The 19,348-nt window shown below is 38.6% G+C and overlaps 1 protein-coding gene across 1 annotated transcript in view; it reads left to right on the top strand.

Moving 5' to 3' along the window:
- Nucleotides 1-83: 83 nt before the first annotated feature.
- Nucleotides 84-19,348, top strand: part of CCDC146 (coiled-coil domain containing 146) — a gene marked incomplete at its 3' end in the record, with an annotated part of 112,368 nt that continues 93,103 nt past the window's right edge. Inside the window, exon 1 of the mRNA XM_079786412.1 lies at nucleotides 84-160. The remainder of the gene's footprint in view (nucleotides 161-19,348) is intronic.

Raw genomic sequence — 19,348 nt, 5'->3', positions numbered from 1 at the left:
GGTGGGCAAGGCTGAGTGGTTTCCTTGGATACCGAGGACGCGACTTCTTTGGAGAGGGTGGAGCTTTAGAGAGAGACTTGAAGGCCAGAACCCACAGAGACACAGGAGCTTAAATAAAGATCAGTACCAAGGGAAGGAGTGAGAAACTGCGAGTTTAAAGGTGAGAACGAGATGCAAACAAGGAGTACCCTCAGTGGGTGGTTAGGTCCAAACTTCACTAAACTGGGACGGGTATCTGGGGATGGAGAACCCCTTCAAGAGGATAAAAAGCCAGATTGGGACTCTTTGAGGGAACTTCCTCTTTGGCAGAATAAATTGGAATAGAGTTAGAGTCCTACCTCATTCTGACTCTAAATGACCTTGGGCCAGTCATGGGACGTCTCTGTGTTTTAATTGCTCGCTTTTAAAATGAGGTTAATAATACCTTCCTTGACTTGCCTCAAAAGGTTTTTGTAAGGATCCAATGACAATAATGGACAGGCCATTTCTGTCCTGTATTTTTATTTTAGGGATAGCATTGACGCTTAAGTTACCAAGAAAAATCTGAGAGTTCAGGACTTGTGTTGACAGCAGCATTGATCTCTTATCTGCAAATAATCTTTGGTTTTAGGACTAAAATAAGATACAAAAAAAAGAGAGTCAACATAGTGCAATGGGAAGAACATGGGACTGATTGTTTTCCTGGCTCTGCCACTGGTTTATCTGTGTCACTTGGATCTGTTTCTTCAACCTTAAGATGATGAGGGATTTGTACTGAGTGACTCTGTGAGGTCTCTTTTACCTTTTAGTATTCCGTGGGTAATTTCAAAGATGAAAAAGACATTTTTTTTCTCCTTTTCTGTTTATTTTTACCTTTCAGTGCCACTTCCTTCTCCTACAAATTATTCTCTAAGTTCTCAGCAAAGACACACTGCAAACAATAATGTTTAATATAATGCAAATGCAGAAGCTGGATGCCTTAAAGAAATTGAAGCCCTTGGCCAAGTGCAATAACCAGAATTACTGGGGGCTACAGTGATAGAGATGGGCTAAATTCCTCATGTTGTGGGCTAAAGTCTTTACAGGCCCAAGTCACAGGGTTCTTTGCTACCCATTACCTTTTTTAAGTTTTAGTATTTTAAGTTATTCTTTCCTCCTTTCTATGCTAGTCCTTCTTCCCTCCTTATTCTTCCTCTTAGTGAAGGCTCACAATAATATTAGCCTTTAAGTTCACCAAGTTCCCACTGAAAATCATTCTTGGCTTTTGTGTCATTTGGTCATAATTATTCAGACTGATCTTCAAACTGTCTTTTTTAAAGAAAACCCATGGGAAAAACTTTGAAAAAGAACTCGAAAAAGGTGTTGGTTTAAACAAGTTGAGAATACATTCAAATTTGTTATACATGTGCCATATATTTTTAGATTAAATAGGCATTTCTAATAGATCATTTTGTTTCTATGGTAATTTCTTTTCTGAGACAAACCAAGTAAATGGAATTGGCAATTGACCCTTAATTGCCTATATGGGAAAATGATTATTTTATTATTTTGACATAAATACAATAAAACTAAAGATAATTGAAAAGTTACTTTTCTGATCACATAAGTTTCAAAATGGAGAAAATTATTGATAACTAAGATTAATGCAAGATATTAAAAAGCTATTGATACCTGGCTGTTGTGCCTTAGTTGGTTGGAATGTCATCTTGTGCACTGGAGAGTGACAGGTTTGATTCCCAGTCAAGGCACATAACTAGGTTGAGATTTGGATCCCCAGTTGGGGAGCATACGGAAGGCAGCCAATTGTTTCTCTCTCACATTGATGTTTCTGTCTCTGTATCTCTGTCTCTGTCTCTGTCTCTCTCTCCATTCCTCTCTTTAAAAATCAATGGAAAAACATATCCTCAGGTGAGGATTTAAAAAACAAGCTATGATACTTTAAAAAATCTAATGATTTATATATCAAATCTGGCCGAATGTTAATAATGACTAATAAAAATACTACCTTCCATTTGTATGACATTATGGTTTTCAGAGCATGTTCACATGTATCATCTCAGGGTAACCTCACAAAACACTGTTTATCAGGGCAAGTATTATTATCCTCACATTAGAGATGAGGAAACAAATTAAGAAAGTTTAAGATTAAACAGTTAAAAAGTCTGGCCCTTTTACAAAAGTTCTTATCTTCTTGACACCTTTGGGAAAAAAATATTCATCAAATAAGTGGAGAGTCATATATAAATGTTCCCCCTTATTTTGAATTTACTTGTAAGATATTTTTACATCTTCAATTTTTAAAAAGCTGTTTCTGTGGTCATGAACATATACTACTGGTGGGAATGTAAGTTATTACAACATTTGTAGGGGCCAGTTTAGCAATATACATAAAGCACCTTAAAATATGCGTATCTGTGACCTAGATATTGGGCTTTTTGGAATTTAATGTAAGCATAAATTTAGGGATGTTAAAAAAAATACTTATGTTCAAGGAATTTTGTTTTTCCAGGTTATTTATGGTAGTAAAGAGTTGAAGCAACTTAAATGTTAAAAAATAGGAGGGTGTTACAGAAATTAGTATATATCTGGAATACTATGCAATAATTTAAAATTATATTTTGAAGACTATTCAAAGATATGGGAATTTTTCCATAATATAATTGTAAAGGGAAAATCTACAGTTTTCCTTCTGTGTGTGTCCCCTTTACCCTCACACTACCACCACACTCACAACACTTCACTTCTGACACTCTGGTCACCAAATGTGCAAGGCTTCTCCCATAACAAGCAATTCTCTGTGACACCAGCTGGGTGTCCTACAATTAACTCAACGGTGAGACTGCCTACCTGGAGATAATATCAAATCGCACAGGTTAAGGGCTCAGTCCCACAAGACTGCTTGCACCCACTTCAGATGCCAATCACAAATCGTAGGTCCCTTGGTTACCCACAACCTCTGTCTGATTTGGCTACAAATTGGAGATTCCCATGACCCTCTGCTCAAGTTAGATTAATCTGCTAGAATGGCTCACAGAACTCAGGGAAACATTCTACTTACATTTACCAGTTGATTAGGGGATATGATAAAGGATACAAATAAACAGCCAAAATGAACAGATATTTAGTGCTAGGTCTAGGAGGGTCCCGAGAGCAGGGGCTTCTATTCCTGTGGAAATGGGGTGCATTGCCCTCTTGGTGAGGATATGGTCCCTGTAGAGATGGGGCACATCACCCTCTTGGTATGGATTGGTATGGAACACCAAGACGGTGACGCACCCCATCCCCACAGGGATAGAAGAAGCTCCTGCTCTCAGTAATACGAAGTGAAAGGGGTAGAACACCAAATTGTATGTCTAATATCCCAAATTTGTAATAATAATGATGGTATTTTAACATAAAATCATATTTAAAAATATATTCCATAGAAACAATTCCAAAGGAAAATACACAACTTGATAACAATTGTTATCTCTTAAGTAGTGAGATTATGAATTATTTCTTCATTTTTTGTGTGTGTGTGTTTTCAGTAGGAAACATACTACATTTTTAATTTAAAACATTAACTAATTTCTTAGTATATATTGCTTTCTAACAGTGACTCAATATGTAAATGCCCATGAATATTTTACTTTATTTAATAATTTATATTCAGTAAGTGAACAGCAGAGGGCATGAGAGAATTTTCAGAAAAATGTAACCTAAAGAAGGAGTATGGAATTCAGCTTCAAGTGAGGGAAGCCCTAGGAATTTGCTAACTTTCTTAATTATAAACTTTAAAAATAAATATATCTTATGACTTTTTATGAAATCTTAATAAACTCAATAATCTGAACTACTACCTAACAGTACTAAAAAGTATTTAATGAATAGGTAGGTAGTCCCCATTTGAAATTTGCATGTTATTTGTATCCATGCAGAGATGTACAGGAAAAACTTTGTTATTTAATGTAGTCAAATTTCCCCACTTTATATACCTTGAAAAGTTACCTAGGTTATAAATATCTCAGGAAGATTATTGAGGTAAAAGGATGTAGTACTTTATACATTAAAGCAATGTGTGTGTGTGTGAGAGAGAGAGAGAGAGAGAGAGAGAGAGAGAGAGAGAGAGAGGGTATTGATTGCACCCTGGCCAAGTGGCTCAGTTGGTTGGAATGTCTTCCATACACCAAAAGATTGTGAGTTCGATTCACAGTCAGGGCACATACCTAGGTTTCAGGTTTGATCTTTGGTTGAGGCAACCAATGGATATTTCTCTGTCTCTCACTCTCTCCCCCATTCCTCTCTTTCTTAAAAAAAAAAATCAATAAAATAAAAAATCATCCAGTGATGATTTAAAAAAAAAAAAGATAGTATTTATTGCAACCACAGTGTTGCAATAGATTTAAAAGCTTCCTTCAGATTAGAGTTCTTGTAGTGCTAATGTTTCATTCAATTTCTACAAGGTAGCAATAGTGTTTCAACCAGTCACAGTAGTAGCATTGATACATCCTTCAAGTAAAAATTGCATTTACTTTCTATATATTTTGAGGCTATGTTGTTAGGTATGTATAGATTCATGATTATTATTGTTTCCTGATAACATATTTTGTCATTAAATAATGACCTTCTTTATTTCTAGGATTGTGTTCTGTCTTGATGTATATTATTACCTAGTAATATTCTCATTCTTTTATTTCAAATCTGTGACATTATATTTGGAACTTGTCTCCTATACACAGAATAAAGTTCGATATTTTAAATCCAATTTGAGAATTTGTCTCAGCAGGTAAATTTAAACCGTTTACATTTTGTAATTACTTTTACATTTATTTTTATTTTCAGACAACATGACCATATAAGTAGAAAATTCTAAGGAATATTATACAAGCTACTGAATTAATAAAAAGGTTTCACAATGTTACAAGATAAAAGGTCAATAAAAAAAGTCAACTTTATTTTGAAGGACTTATAATGGTATTTGGAAATTGAAATTTAAAAACAATACCATTTACAATAACATATAAAATGTGAATACACAGGGATAAATTGAAAAATATATATACAAGACCCATTTTCTGAAAATCATAAAACATTGCTGACAGAAATTGAAGAAGACCTAAGTTAGTGGGGAGAAATACCCTATGCAAGGAAAATAACACTCAATATTAAGATGGCATAGCACCCCACACTGATATATTAATTCATTGCTCAGTCAAAATTCCAACAGGAGTCCGCTAGAGACACAGGGCCAAAATACAAAATTTCATCTCCAGCCACTCACCCTGGGCTCTGGTGGAGGGAGGGCAAAGTGGACTAGAGTCACATGAAGAGACACTGGGGTGTGTGGCTCTGGAGATAGAGCTGAAGGGACAGCTGCCAAGACTCCAGTGCTGAGTCCCTCTCCCACACCACAGACACTGTCTCCTTGGATGGAGCACGCCCCTCCTTATGGCATCAGCCTGGAGGAATGAAATAGCCCCACTCTCTGGACTCCCTGTCACCCCACCCTGTGGAGCTTGTGCCCCTTTGAGGAATTAGCTGCCTGTGCCAGGATGTAGGGTCCAGACAGACTCAGGGGTGTCAGCGACTTAGCTGTGTGGCTTTTGGACAGGGGTCATTACTCCCATTTTCCCTTGAACCTGACTTGGGCCACCTCCCCCTGGAGCTATGTTAGCCCCACTTAACAGAGTCCCGGCAGCTCCCTCCTGCTGATTCCTGGTGGCTCCTCCCTGTCAAGGTTTGGGCAGAAGCCAAGACAGGCTGAGTTGTGTAGAATCAGAGGCGAGGGCCACTCCCCGCACCTTTCCCCAAGCCAGACCAGCACCCTCTCTCACAGAATATCCACTAGCCCATCCACCCAAATCCCAGAAGTCTGCCTGCTGAGATCAGGCTCTGGGCAGAATCTGGCAGAGACTGAGTTGTGTGGCTCTATGATGGGGGCTATTTTTCCCTGGCACGCCTGACCAGTGCAAAGCCTTTCCTTCACACTGCCAAGTCTTGGTCTGTTTGGGCCTGATAAACTCTGCTGGCCTCACTCTGAGATCCTGACCCACCACCAAGGTGTGTGAGTACCTAGCAGGTGGCAACTAAACTTGGTACAACCTGGGACACTTGCTGAGTGGCCTCAGACTCAGCAGTGGCACCAAGATTGAACCTGTATTAATCTGGTAAACACCACTCCCCTCTTCCTGGTGACTCACCGAGAACCTACCTCGTGCAACTCAAGTACCACCAGAGGCTCGTTCGTTGACTGAGCCTAACAGGCAGCTTCCAGGTGCAGGCAGGTGGAGGCGGATCTCCGGGTGCCTTGGGACGCTGGGCTGAGTGCTGGTAAAAGGCAGCCTTGGTGTGTAGCTTGGTCCGAACACCGCAGAGCCAGGCCCAACAGGGGCAGCCACAAACTGGATCTCTTTATAGATCTAAACAGGTTGTCCAGGGCCAGTCACATACAGTGTCTGACATTGGCCTACAGCAGAGTCCCTCCCATGAAGCCCCAGAACCAACACATCCAGAGGCCATCTTCCTAACAACATCAGAGCAGGATCCAATTAGCTTCACGGGCAACAAATCCAAAGGGAGAGCTCAGCAGGCATCGGAACCTGCTGAGGCCAAGTTTAACTCGTGTTGTCAGCCACTCACCCTGCAACCTATATAATTTACTAACCGATGTCACCCCAATAATGTCAATTTTAAAAAATAAAGTTACTTTCTGCCTGGCCGGCATGGCTCAGTGGTTGAGCATTGACCTATGAATCAGGAGGTCAGGATTCCATTCCTGGTCAGGGCACATGTGTAGGTTGCAGGCTCGATCCCCAGTAGGGGGCTGCTGGAGGCAACCAATCAATGATTCTCTCTCATCATTAACATTTCTATCTCTCCCTCTCCCTTCCTCTCTGAAATCAATAAAAATATATTTTAAAAAAATAAATAAATAAAGCTACTTTTTGAAAAATAAAACTTAATGCATGTTTCCCTTTTCCTGCCTTCTCATGGGCATGAGTCCCAAGTTCCGGGTTATTAGGTAGCATTAATGCTTCAGGAGGGTTGTCTGGTCAGTGTTTGCTATCTAACCATGTTGACTCTCCTGAAATATACATCCCACCTGGTCTCAGACATGGGCCTCCCTGCTCGCATCTGAGAATTCTGATCCCCGTCTCGTTCCCAGCTGTATGGTCCACAAAACTTTATGAAGCAGTGTCTTTTCATCACAATGTCAAGGGTTCTTGGGCTATAGTACTCCCAACCAGCCCGGACACCTCTCCCACGCCACTCTGTGAACTCCCTTGGGCCCTTTCTGCCTCGATAGTCCTCTCCTCTTCATCACAGGAAGGGGTAACGTTGATGATGGCTCTGGAACTTTGCAACTTTCCCAAGTCCCAGTTGGGAAAGGAGGCACATCATCCCGCTGGTGTTCTTGTATATCCCAGTCCCACTATTTCACTTTCTGAGCCTGGTCCTGTGTGGACAGGTAACCTCAGGGCTCATGTCAACTTGTTTTCTCGCCAATACTCCTTGTTCCCCAACTCAGAGAAAGTTTTTTTACTTATTTTTATTTATTATTTCATCTTCCAGTGTAAAATGGGTAGTTTGGCTTGGTAAATATTCTTGTAACCTTATAATTAATGTAAGAATCTTTGCCTTTAGAGGAAGGAAAGAAATTGAGTAAGGGAAGCTGCCCAGGCGGAGGAAGACCGAAGTGGAGATCTGCCTAGGGCCAGGGGGAGCCTGGGAACAGGAAATGCTTATGCAATGCGAAGAGAAGACGATGAATTTCTAGACATGAGAGAGGGAACTTTGCCTGCTTTACTTCATTATCTAAAGCTGGCTCTGCCCATCCTTGGATTTGACACATGTTATTTTAAGGACTTTTAAAAGTAATGTGTTTCTTCCTTTCTCCCTCTCTAGTACCCTGTGCCCTAGAGTCTTTCTTATCCTATATTTATACATCTCACAGTGGGATTTGAAGATTGAGTTTACCAGGACTCTCACACCAAATCCTAAGGAGTGCTCTGGGACAAATTCCTGCTGAAGAGAACTCAGGTCACCTTTTCCAGATTCCCAACTGACCTCTACTTCTTTGTTCCCTATCAAAATAATGAATTTTAAGCATATTATACATGAAAGCAAGAGAACCAGGCAGTGTTGTTAGGGAGCTAGCATTTATTGAGGACCACAGGCTGGGCTCTGGCTGGAGACTTCACATGCATTGTCCCATTTAATCTTCACAACTTTTCCATCATCTTGTATTTAAGGAAACAGCCGCTTGGAGGTTGTATATCTTGCCCAAGGTCACACAAGAAAGAGAGGAATGAAATTGAAGCCAGAATTGATGAACTTCAAAATAGTTATTTCCTTTATCTCACGCTGTCATCCTAGTCGACTAAGTTAAAACCTCTAATAACTGTCTTAGATGAAGTAATCTGAGGAGGAGGAGGACGAGGAGAGGGAGGGAAGGAAAGAAGGAACTTGGGCTGTTGCAGATTAAAGCAGTGATAACCCATATTTCATGAAAATTCTTTTCTAAGAAAACAAACCCATCTAGACCCACAGTTTTTACTAACTAGGGTATGAAAGAGCAGGTCTACATAGTATCCTAATTAGGTAGGATACATAGCCTATTATGGAAATTTTATAAATGTGCTTTCTAGTATAATTTTTTAAAGATTCAAGCAAAGACAGTGGAATTTGAAAAACATGCACATTTTTGTAACAGCAGTAAGGAATGGTCTGTCATGTGAGGATTCTAGATTACATGCAAACAAGATGTAGAATCTCTCCTTTATAGACCTCTGGAAGACTGTCAGCTTCAGAGCTGCTTGGGCATTCCAAGCCTCCCACAGGATTTGGAACTCAATTTCTGCTCACTACTGAATTATTTGGAAACTATTAAAGGAACTGATAGGGCCTCTTATGCTTCCTTTGAATTTCTGAAGCCTGCGTGGACTTGCAGAATGACTATAAATTATTGCAGATATGAAACCAGTGTTTCTTGCCGTGGTTTTGCGAGGGCTTTCCTTTGGTTTGTAACTATAGCAACAAGTTCTGTAGCCCATTGTTTTTGCACAGCTCAGTCTTATCACCTCACGTACTGCCTAATTACTGTTCTACAATAATTACTTTGTCCTTCACTGGTTTACACAGCGCTGACCTGCTCTTTGCTAAAGGGGTCCTAGTTTTTATATCTTTGCGGAGACAGAAGTTAAATTCCATCAGCCTGCCTGTATTCTTGACTCTGCTTTCCATTACTGAAGACCAAGAGGAAAGGGCTTTGCTAAGGCCCTGGTAAGAGTCCTGTTCGGTGTGATAGAAAAGGGTAAGGAATTTGGAGCCAGTGGATGGGAGTTTGAGTAAATACTGCCATTTATAGTAGTGAGATCTTGGGCACGTTATTTATATTCTCTGACCTTCAATTTTTTCCTCTATACAATCAACATAATTCATTCTTATGGAACATGGTGTTGTAAGGACTGAGTGAAATAATGTGAGGGAAAGCGTTGTTTAAGTTGTGAAGAGCTATGTAAATGTCATTATCAGGTGCACAGGTGAGTGACCACTAGACAGGAGTTTCTGCATGCTAATCAGGAGGCTATGTTAAAGACAAAAATCATGTCTGTTTCTATGGTAGTTCTTTCACATAGACAGTGTTTCCCATCATGACCCTATATGTTATACCCACTCAAAAATGAATGATATAGAGCTCCTTTGGGCTGTGTAGATTTCTGAGAAGAAAGGGCGGGGGAATACAAGAAGGTCTATGTTTGGGGTGGGGTGAGAGTAGGCAAAGGGATGCAGAGGGAGAGAGAAATGAGTTGAGAAGAGGCCTAACTCTTTCAGCATCCTTCCATCCCAGACAAAGAGCTTATTACTTCATCTAAGACAGTTATTAGAGTTCTCCGTGATCATGGGCAGTTACATAATTTAATTGCCTAATACTGTGAACATTTACTTTAAAGCATAGATATGGAGCTTACTTGCAAGAGTTTTGTTTTCTTTAATGTGTATGTATATATTTTTAATTAAAGGTAGTCCAGCCCTAACTGGTTTGGTTCAGCGGATAGAGCATTGGCCTGCGGACCAAAGGGTCCCGGGTTCGATTCTGGTTAAGGGCACATGCCTGGGTTGTGGGCTTGATCCCTAGTAGGGGGCGTGCAAGAGGCAGCCGATCCATAGATGTTACTATCTCTCTCTCCCTTCCTATCTGAAATCAATAAAAATATATTTAAAAAATAAAATAAAGGTAGTCCAAACCACATGGTTACTTTAACACTTCAATCATGAGGCAAATTTATTTGCACATACTTACTACAATAGTGGGTTTTTTTTTCTGTGCCAGAATGGTTTTTTTGTGGGGATTTTTTTTTTTTTCAGAGAGGGGTTTTTCTTTTTCCTTTTTTAAACAGAAGGAAGTTGTGGTTTGATTTGTTGAGTCTTTGAATAAAGGTTTCTACCTACTTTCTTTTTTCCTAAATATTTATTTTTTCAATTACAGTTGGCATTCAATATTATATTAGCTTTAGGTATACAGCATAGTGGTTAGACATTTATGTAGCTTACGAAGTGATCCTCCTCTAAGTCTTGCACCCACTTAACCCCACGTATAGTTATTAAAATAGTATTGGCTATCTTCTCTTCTCTGTACTTTATATCCTGGTGGCTATTTTGTAACTGCTAATTTATAATTCTTAATCCCTTCACCTTTTTCATCCAGGTCCCTGACCCCCTTCCTATCTGGCAACAATCAGTTTGTTCTATCTATCTGTGAGTTTGTTTCTGTCTTATTTGTTCATTTGTTTTTTAGATTCTACATATAAGTGAAATCACATGGTATTTGTCTTTATCTGTCCAATCTACTTCACTTAGCTCAATATCCTCTTGGTCCAACTATGTTGTCACAAATGCTAATACTCTATTCTTTTTTTATGGCTGAGTAATATTCCTTTGCATATATGTACCACTTCTTTATCCATTTATCTTTTGATGGGAGCATTTAATCCATTTACATTTTAAAGTAATTATTAATAGGTATGTAGTCATTGCCATTTTATTAATTGTTTTTTGCTTGTTTATGTAGTTCTTCTCCATTCCCTTTTTATTCTCTTGTTCTCTTATATGTTGATGACTTTCCCTAGTGTTGTGTTTAGATTTCTTTCTCTTCATTTTTTGTATATCTCTTGTAGATTTTCAGTTTGTGCTTCATATATACCAAGCTATGTTTATAGCAGTCTATTTTAAGTTGAGGGTCACTTAAATTCAAACACATTCTACAATCACTACCATTTTTACTCACCCCCCCACACACACACATTTATGTTTTTTGTCATTATTTTTTACTTTTGTGTGTGTGTGTAGCCCTTAATTTACTATTGTAATTACACATGATATTCCTACTTTTGCCTTTTAATCTTTGTAATAGTGTTAGTACTGGTTGATTTACTCACTGCTTTTATTATGTTTGCATTTGTCAATGAGAATTTCTTTGCAATATTTTCTTATTCATATTTTTTTATTTTTCCCTTTCTTCTTAAAGAAGTGCCTTTATTATTTCTTGTGATACTGGTTTTGTGGTAATGAACTCCTTTAGCTTTTTCTTGTCTGGGAAACTCTTTACTTTTCTCCTTTTATTTTAAATGATAGCCTTGCTGGGTAGAGTAATCTTGGTTATATAGGTCCTTGCTTTTCATCACTTTGAATATTTTTGTGCCGATCCCTCTGGCCTGCAAAGTTTCTGGTAAGAAATAAGCTGATAGTCTTATGGGAGCTCCCTTGTAAATAACTGCTTTTCTCATGCTGTTTGTAAAATTATTTTTGTCTTAACCTTTGGCATTTTAGTTATGATGTGTCTTGGTGTGGGCCTCTTTGGGTTCATCTTATTTGGGACTCTCTGAGCTTCCTGGACTTGTATAACTATTTCCTTCACCAAGTTAGGGAAGTATTCAGTTATTATTTCTTCAAATAGGTTCTCAATCCCTTGCTCTCTTCTCTTTCTGCTACCCCTATGTTGTTACACTTGCTGTTGTCCCAGAGGTCCCTTACACTATCCTCCTTTTTTTTTTTTTTTTCTTTTTCCTGTTTTGGTTGAGTGTGTTCCACGATCTTATCTACCAAATCATCTACTCAATCCTCTGCTTCATCTCATCAACTATTGAGCCTATCTAATGTGTTCTTCATTTCAGTTATTGTATTCTTCATTTCTGACTGGTTCTTTTTTGTGGTTTCTATCTCCTTTTTTGTTTTTTTCTATCTCTTTGTTGAAGTTCTCACTGATATTATCTATGCTTCCCCTAAGTTCATTGAGCGTCATTACAACCAGTGTTTTAAACTGCATCTAGTAGATTGTTTGCTTTAATTTTGTTTAGTCTTTTTTTTTTTTTTTATCCTGTTTTTTCATTTGGAACATGTTTCTTCCTTTCATCACTTTGGCTGCCTCCTTGTGTTTGTTTCTATGTATTAGCTCTGCTACTTCTCCCCGTCTTGTCAGAGTGGAATTATGTAGTAAGTCCTGTGGGGCCCAGTGGCTCAATCTCCCTGTTCACTTGAGCTGGATGCTCCAGGGGTGTCCCCTTGTGTGGATTGTGTGTGCTCTGCTATCGATTGCTGTGGCACATCAGGCTAATTGACTGGGAGGGCTGTCTGTGACTACAGTAGGCAAGCTGTTATGTGGGAGCTGACCCCATGGAGTAGGATTTGCTTTAGGGGGCCTCTGGTGCCTGATGAGTTGGGTGTGTCATTTGTGGTCCTAATTGGGTCGTGCTCTGGTATGGTTTGAAGCCATCTCCCAGATGTGTTGGACTGGGCTTCTTGGGAGGGGCTCTAGCGCAGGCCAAGCTCAGCCACTGCTCATGTCTGGCCTGAGGCCACCTGGTAGGAGCAAGCTACAAAGTGATCTTGGGTTGGTAGCTGATTATGCTGGGCTTAGAGGCATCTGGGAGTGGTTATGCTGAGAACCAAGGCTGGCTGCCACTAGTGCCAGGCTTAGGATGCTTAGCAAGAGGAACAGGACACGCTGAGGCCAGCCACTGCTTATCTGGGGTTTGTGGACCGTGGAGAGATTTTAGGAAAGCCCGCAGTGTGGGCCTTGGAAGGCAGCTTGTGTGCATTAGCCTCTGAAAGAGGTTCCTGCCGGGCAGCGTCTCAGAGAATCAGCAGGGTGGGGCAAGAGCTGTGTTAGCCTGGCTGTCAGAAACTGAGACGGTGTGCCCACCTGTGCCTTCTGGCTGTGTGGGGGGAAGGCTCAACCGAAGAACAGTGGCACCTGCAAGCACTTTGATTCTTCCAGCCCTTACCTGGAAGCCAGACAATTCAGTTCCTTCCCATGTGTCCCTGCTGACCCTTTGCTGGAGCTCAGTGGGGTGTGTGTGAGTGCATGAGTCTGTGTGTGGACACTTGAAGAGGATTCCTGGGTCTCCAGCAGCTCTCTGTCTCACCCAGACAGAATCCCAACTGATTTTCAGAGCCAGATGTTGTGGGAAATCCTCTTCCTGGCACTGGTGGTCCAGGCTGGGGAGCCTCATGATGTGGAATTGGAACCCCTCACTCCAGTTCCACAGCTGAGATATCCCTTCCTATTCTTAACTGCTACACACAATCTGGGGCCATCTCCTTCCGTGTTTCCACCCCTCCTACCAGTCTCAATGTGGCTTCTTATATCCTTAGTTATATAAGTTTTGTTCCAAAAGTTTTCAGGTGGTTCTTTGGGATGGTTGTTCTATAATTTAGTTGTAATTTTGAGGTGGTCATGGGAGGAGGTGAACACAACATTTACCTACTTTGTCATCTTGAGCAGAAATCTCTCCCCCAGATTTTAAAAAACATGATGTGAAACTGTATTTATACCTTAAAAATAAAGGTTTCAAGTCTAATCTTGTCTAGATATAGTAATAATGGTATTACATAATAGGACATAGAATAGAAAATCTAGACAGGAATAAGTGCAATAATTATATATGTTTCATTTAGAACTGCCAAGTTGGTAGTATCTAATGATTTTGTTGTTGTTGGATTAAGTGGATCTCAAGTAACTATAGTCTGTGTATCTAATTGGCTACCAAATATTGTAATCTTCTCATACCATGGACCAGAGGCCTTTCAGAAAAGGCCTTTAATGTATATTTTAACATTATTTCCAAAAATGAATATATATATATATATATATATATATATATATATATATATATATATATTCACAGATATAGTGACAGGATTGAGAGGAACTTGTCACACAAATTTAAATATACCACAATTTTTGTAGCCCTCTTTTGATCTATCTATGTTGTTTTTTTAATCATCACCTGAGGATATGTTTTTATTGATTTCAGAGAGAGAGAAAATCTATGTGAGAGAGAAAAACACCAATCGGTTGCCTTCCGCATGCCCAGACCAGGGATTGAACCCACAATCAAGTAAGTATGAATGAAACCTACAACCTTTTTTCATATATGGGACGATGCTCCAACCAACTGAGCCACCCAGCCAGGGCAACATATCTATGCTTTTTAAACAAAAATAGGGAACTGAAACAACAACAAAATATCAGTGTCCCAGACTTCTCCCTTCCTCCAAGAAGTCTGGCTTTGAATCACGTAGAAACGGTCATATAACCAACCTATAGCAATGGGCAGCTGGGAAAGGAGAATGTGATCATGTTTCCAGGGCAGTTAGAAGAGCTAAATTATGAGAAAGAATGCTCAGGCTCTATGTGAGACTAGTCAGGTTCATGTTTGACTTTACATTATATCTTGCTTTTCTAAAATGAGCAAAGCTTGTGCTTGTTTCGTGATAAGTAATATCGAAAGATAGAGTGGTTTCCTGCTACATCTTTCTTGAAGCAAGCATTGCCATTTTACCTTAAAAAGGCCACATCATTTGTGTACCCTGCCCCATGCCCTGATGCATGGGTATTTGGTTTTTGCATGTGCTCCTTGTAACTATCAAGAAAAATTTCCTTAAGAGTTCAAAATCAAAACAAAATGATGAATTTCCTCTTTAGATTTAGAGAAGAGGAAGTAGTGGTGTCTTTTACAAAACAAGGCATACCCTGCAATGTTCATTGCTTAATATTCTTTGTGAAGCTTCCTATTTGGCTTTACAGTATTTTTTAACCCCGAGATGAAGTTTGAGTAATAGAGGGTTCAATGTTCTTCTGTAATAGGACTAAATTTTTATTTTACCTTCCTTTCTCCTTCACTGGCCTTTTGCTTTTCTCTGTCAATGCTCACTCTTCCTTTTAGAAAGCCTCATAGAACCATATCCTCTCTTCTTTGAACTCCTATAGCACACACAGACTACCTTTGCTTGGACTCTCATCATCTAACCTTCCTATCAGGGCTGCTTCACTGCAGAACTTGATATGCAAATGGTACCCACTGGAGGTGTGCAGTACACAGCAACCCCGCTTCTCTGGTCCAAGTTTTTATAGCACCTATTTCAGTTATACTAATATATATATATATTCCCCAAAAATGTATAAACACACTTTGAATAAGTATAAAGGCAGTGTTTATTAAAATACATTTCATTTTAAAAATTGAACTATCATCTGTTAAAGTGTATGTACACCCTGTATATGTATACATATCTTTGCAATTCCTTGATTAATTTCTGTCTTACCCACCAGTCTATGAGCCCCCTTGAGGTCAGGGACCTTGTCTGGTTTTGCTCACCACTGAATCTGTCTCCTACCCATAGTACAGTGGCTAGTACATAGCCTCTAAATTGTCCTCTTGCCTCCAAATTCATATCCTTTCCAAACCATTCTTCTCACTATCACCAACATCTTTACAAACTCAGATAACTCCTTTCTAAAAAAAAATGTATTGCTTCCAATACCTATAGATTAAAATCTAAATTCCAGGCTACAAGCATAACCTAGGTATAGGTTTTTAAGCCTTGTCTACCTTCCTGAGAATGTTGCTTTTTATTCAGGCTTATTTTACACTAGAGGCCTGGTGTACAAATTCGTGCACTGGTGGGGCCGACCAGGGAGGAGGGGCCGAGGGAGGTTGGGGGGGGGCTCATTGGGGGTGGGGCTTGCCAGGGGGAGGGGTCACAGGCGGTTGGCGGGCTGCCCCCACCCCCTGGTCGAACTCCCGGCCAAACTCCCAGTTGAGGGGACAATGTGCATATTAGCCTTTTATTATATAAGATTACCTTGTCTGATACAGAGCTAGTTATTTCCCTACCTTGTTTCCTCTTTAGATTGTAAATCGCTTGCATCTTTGTAAACTCTTGGTCCTCATAAAATTCAATTATTAGTTGTTTAATTGACTTATTATGGAGCTATCTCTAGAATTACCATACGTGATAGCTATGTAGTTCTTCCTACATAAATTTAAGATGTTTTATAAATATTCTCTTGTTTATATCACTGTAGACTAAGAATATATTTTATCCTATTGTTTCATTTACAGCTTGTCAATCATATTGCCTACAGCATGGTAATAGTAATACAATGGGCTTTGCAATCCTATATTAGTGAAACCTTGAATATGTGTTTTATCTATTAAACGTTGGTATCTACTTCAGCCCTTTCCATCCTATATTTAATTAGATTAATTAGTGTTTTAGGTTTTAAGCCAATTATACTTTATATTTGCTTCTTGTATTTCTTTTCTAAGGGTTAGTTTGATAATGTCTATCAGAACTCTGTCATAGTGTCTTTTAGTTGCTTCCCTATGTAAAATAAAGTTTTACCTATTTTAAAATATTTAGGATGTTTTTGAGATAATAGAAAATTAAAATTTCAGCAGAATGAGGATTTGCACAAATTCAATATAATATCTGTCTTTTGTTGCCTAGGTAAGTTGTATCATATTTAAAGATGCAGTGCTTTAAGAAGGTTGCCTTAACTTCAGTTTTCAAAGTTAATGCCATTTGATTACAAAGATTTTAAGAGCCTTTTAAAAACATTTAAAAATAAATAAATGAACTATACTTTGCAAAACTATAATAGCAGAAAACTGGAAACATTCCATGTGGTTATAAATTGGGAGTTGTTTAAATAACTTGTGGTGCCTCTCTGTGAAGGAGTGCTATGCAATTGTGAAATAGAATGAGAACTATCTCTGTATATTATTATGTAGTTCTTCAGGATATATTATATCTATGTACCTAGGTTTTGCTTCAAAATAATGAGAGTAGGGAGGAGAAGTAGAAGGGTTTAGATAAAACAAAATTGCTTATGAATTGTTATTTGTTGAAGCTGGTTGATGAGTACATGAAGATTCATTACACTATTCTGCAGCTTTTGTTTATATTTGAAATATTTCTTAAAGAAAAGCTAAACATAACTGGTATGGTCTAACATTCTAAAGGAAATATATTTCTGGGATAGTTATTATGTAATTGAACATACAAATTTTAGCATATTAAACACAAACAAATCTAGATATATAACCAAACAGTTTTCCTCTCCCTGAAGATTTAAACAATAAACTGTGATTACTTATGAAATGTAAATTGTTGTGATGCCTTAATAATAATAGGTTCTTTTAAAAAAACTGCTTTATGTCATTGAAAAAAAATATATGTGTGTTAAAGGAGGGAACATCCAAGTGATATCAATATATATTAATATCACATTAAGACAACCTGACATTTAGTGCCTTCTGATAGAAGTATTCTTAGTGTACCACCTATGACGTATTTTTGTAGTGGGAAGAGGGAAACAAGTGCATGTGTAAGTTATAGCTATGGAAGAAAATTAGAAATAGAGAATGGAAGCTAGCAATCCAGAGGCATTATCACATTTAATCTGCACATGTCAGTGATTTTCAACTGGTGTGTCACAAGAATTTTTAAAACATGCACTATCTGACTATTTAGTCAGGGGCACTGATCTCTTTTCCCTTAGACTGTCAAAATTTTAAAAATGGCAACAGTCAACATAACAATAGCCATCCGGTGTGAATGAATCAAAAGTATACCTTTTTTGTTGTTTGTTAGATCGGCAAAAAATATAATATACTTTCTGATGTGCTTCAGAATTTTAGTAATTCGTTTATGTGTGCCATGAGATGAAAAAGGTTGAAAATCGCTGGCATATATTCTTTATGAAGCAGAAAAATTAGTTACTGTTACTCCTATTTTAGAAAGAAAGAAAGAGACATAATGAATAAATGACATGCCTGTGGCCACTTGATAAATAAATTAATGAACCAGAGCCTACCTGGCATTCTCAATTCATATTAGAGAATATGCTTTCCATATTAAAAGAATGGAGATCCCTATGACCAAGGAGCAGCTAATCTGATAAGATGGACATAAGAGATGACATGTGTTCAACAGAAGATCCAGACCTTAAAGATATGACAGTTGCTTAAATATATGGTGACAGATGGAGACTACTAGACTTTGGATGGTGAGCATTCAATGCAATAGACAGATGATATAGTATTGTACACTTGAAACTTACATAATGTTATTAACCAATGTCAGCCCCCAAATTTAATTTTTTTTAAAGAAAAAATTGTGACAGTTGGAATTATCTTCTTTAGCAAGAGAAGATTGCAGGTATCCTCTTCTTTTGCATGTAAAGTCATGTATTTCAGAGATGAAAAGAGCAGATGATTAGCTTGACATTCTCTTGTGCAATGGAGGCCTCTTCCCAGCTCTCTCTTGGAAGGGCAGCCATCCCAATGCCACCAAAGTGGGCCAATAAAGACCTTGCAGACCAAGACAGGGGCCCTTTTAGAAACTGCTCTGAGTCCATCTGGATACATGAGCAAATCATGGCCAGTACACAGGGCTGGCTTCACAGGTGTGTGACCTGTGCAGTCATGTATGGCCTGCTCTTAGAAGGGTCTTGCATTTACTTTAATGCTCTGGTGCCATCATCTTGATATTTTAATGATTTTATTTTTGAGCTTATGCTTTGTAAGTGAAGTCTGATAGGACAATTGAACATACACATAAGCAGCAGAGGTAGGCCAAGAGGCAGTGCACACAAGCATAGACTCGAGCTAGGGGTGCTGGCCAGGTGTTCAGGTGCATGCCTTAGGTAGTATAGGGCATACCAGGGTGTTGGTTTTACTTTTCCATAAACTTTGAATAAACTTTGTGTTGTATTTTAAGGATGAAAGCTTATTTATTTACCCAATCAATGAATAGTAACTGAATGCCTATGACAATACTCAGTAAAAAAAATTAGGTTTCTGCCCTCATGAAGCTTACATTGTAGTTATATGTATTTTTCCAATTAATGCAACAATAATCTACTTTTCAAAATTAGAATTATTGATTTGAGTGTAACAATGAAGAGTATCTTCATAACAAACAGACTTTTATAATAACATGATTATAATAGCTAACTTTCCTGATCTACATAGTTCCATTGGAGAATAGCTTAAACCAGTTGAGTTTTGCTTGCTTTTATTATTTTCCATTAATTTTACTT

This window comes from Cnephaeus nilssonii, assembly GCF_951640355.1.
Source record: "Cnephaeus nilssonii genome assembly, chromosome: 12".
In the NCBI taxonomy this organism is placed as follows: domain Eukaryota; kingdom Metazoa; phylum Chordata; class Mammalia; order Chiroptera; family Vespertilionidae; genus Cnephaeus; species Cnephaeus nilssonii.
Note: the sequence above shows the minus strand (reverse complement) of the source record. Positions and strands in the feature narration are given on the sequence as shown.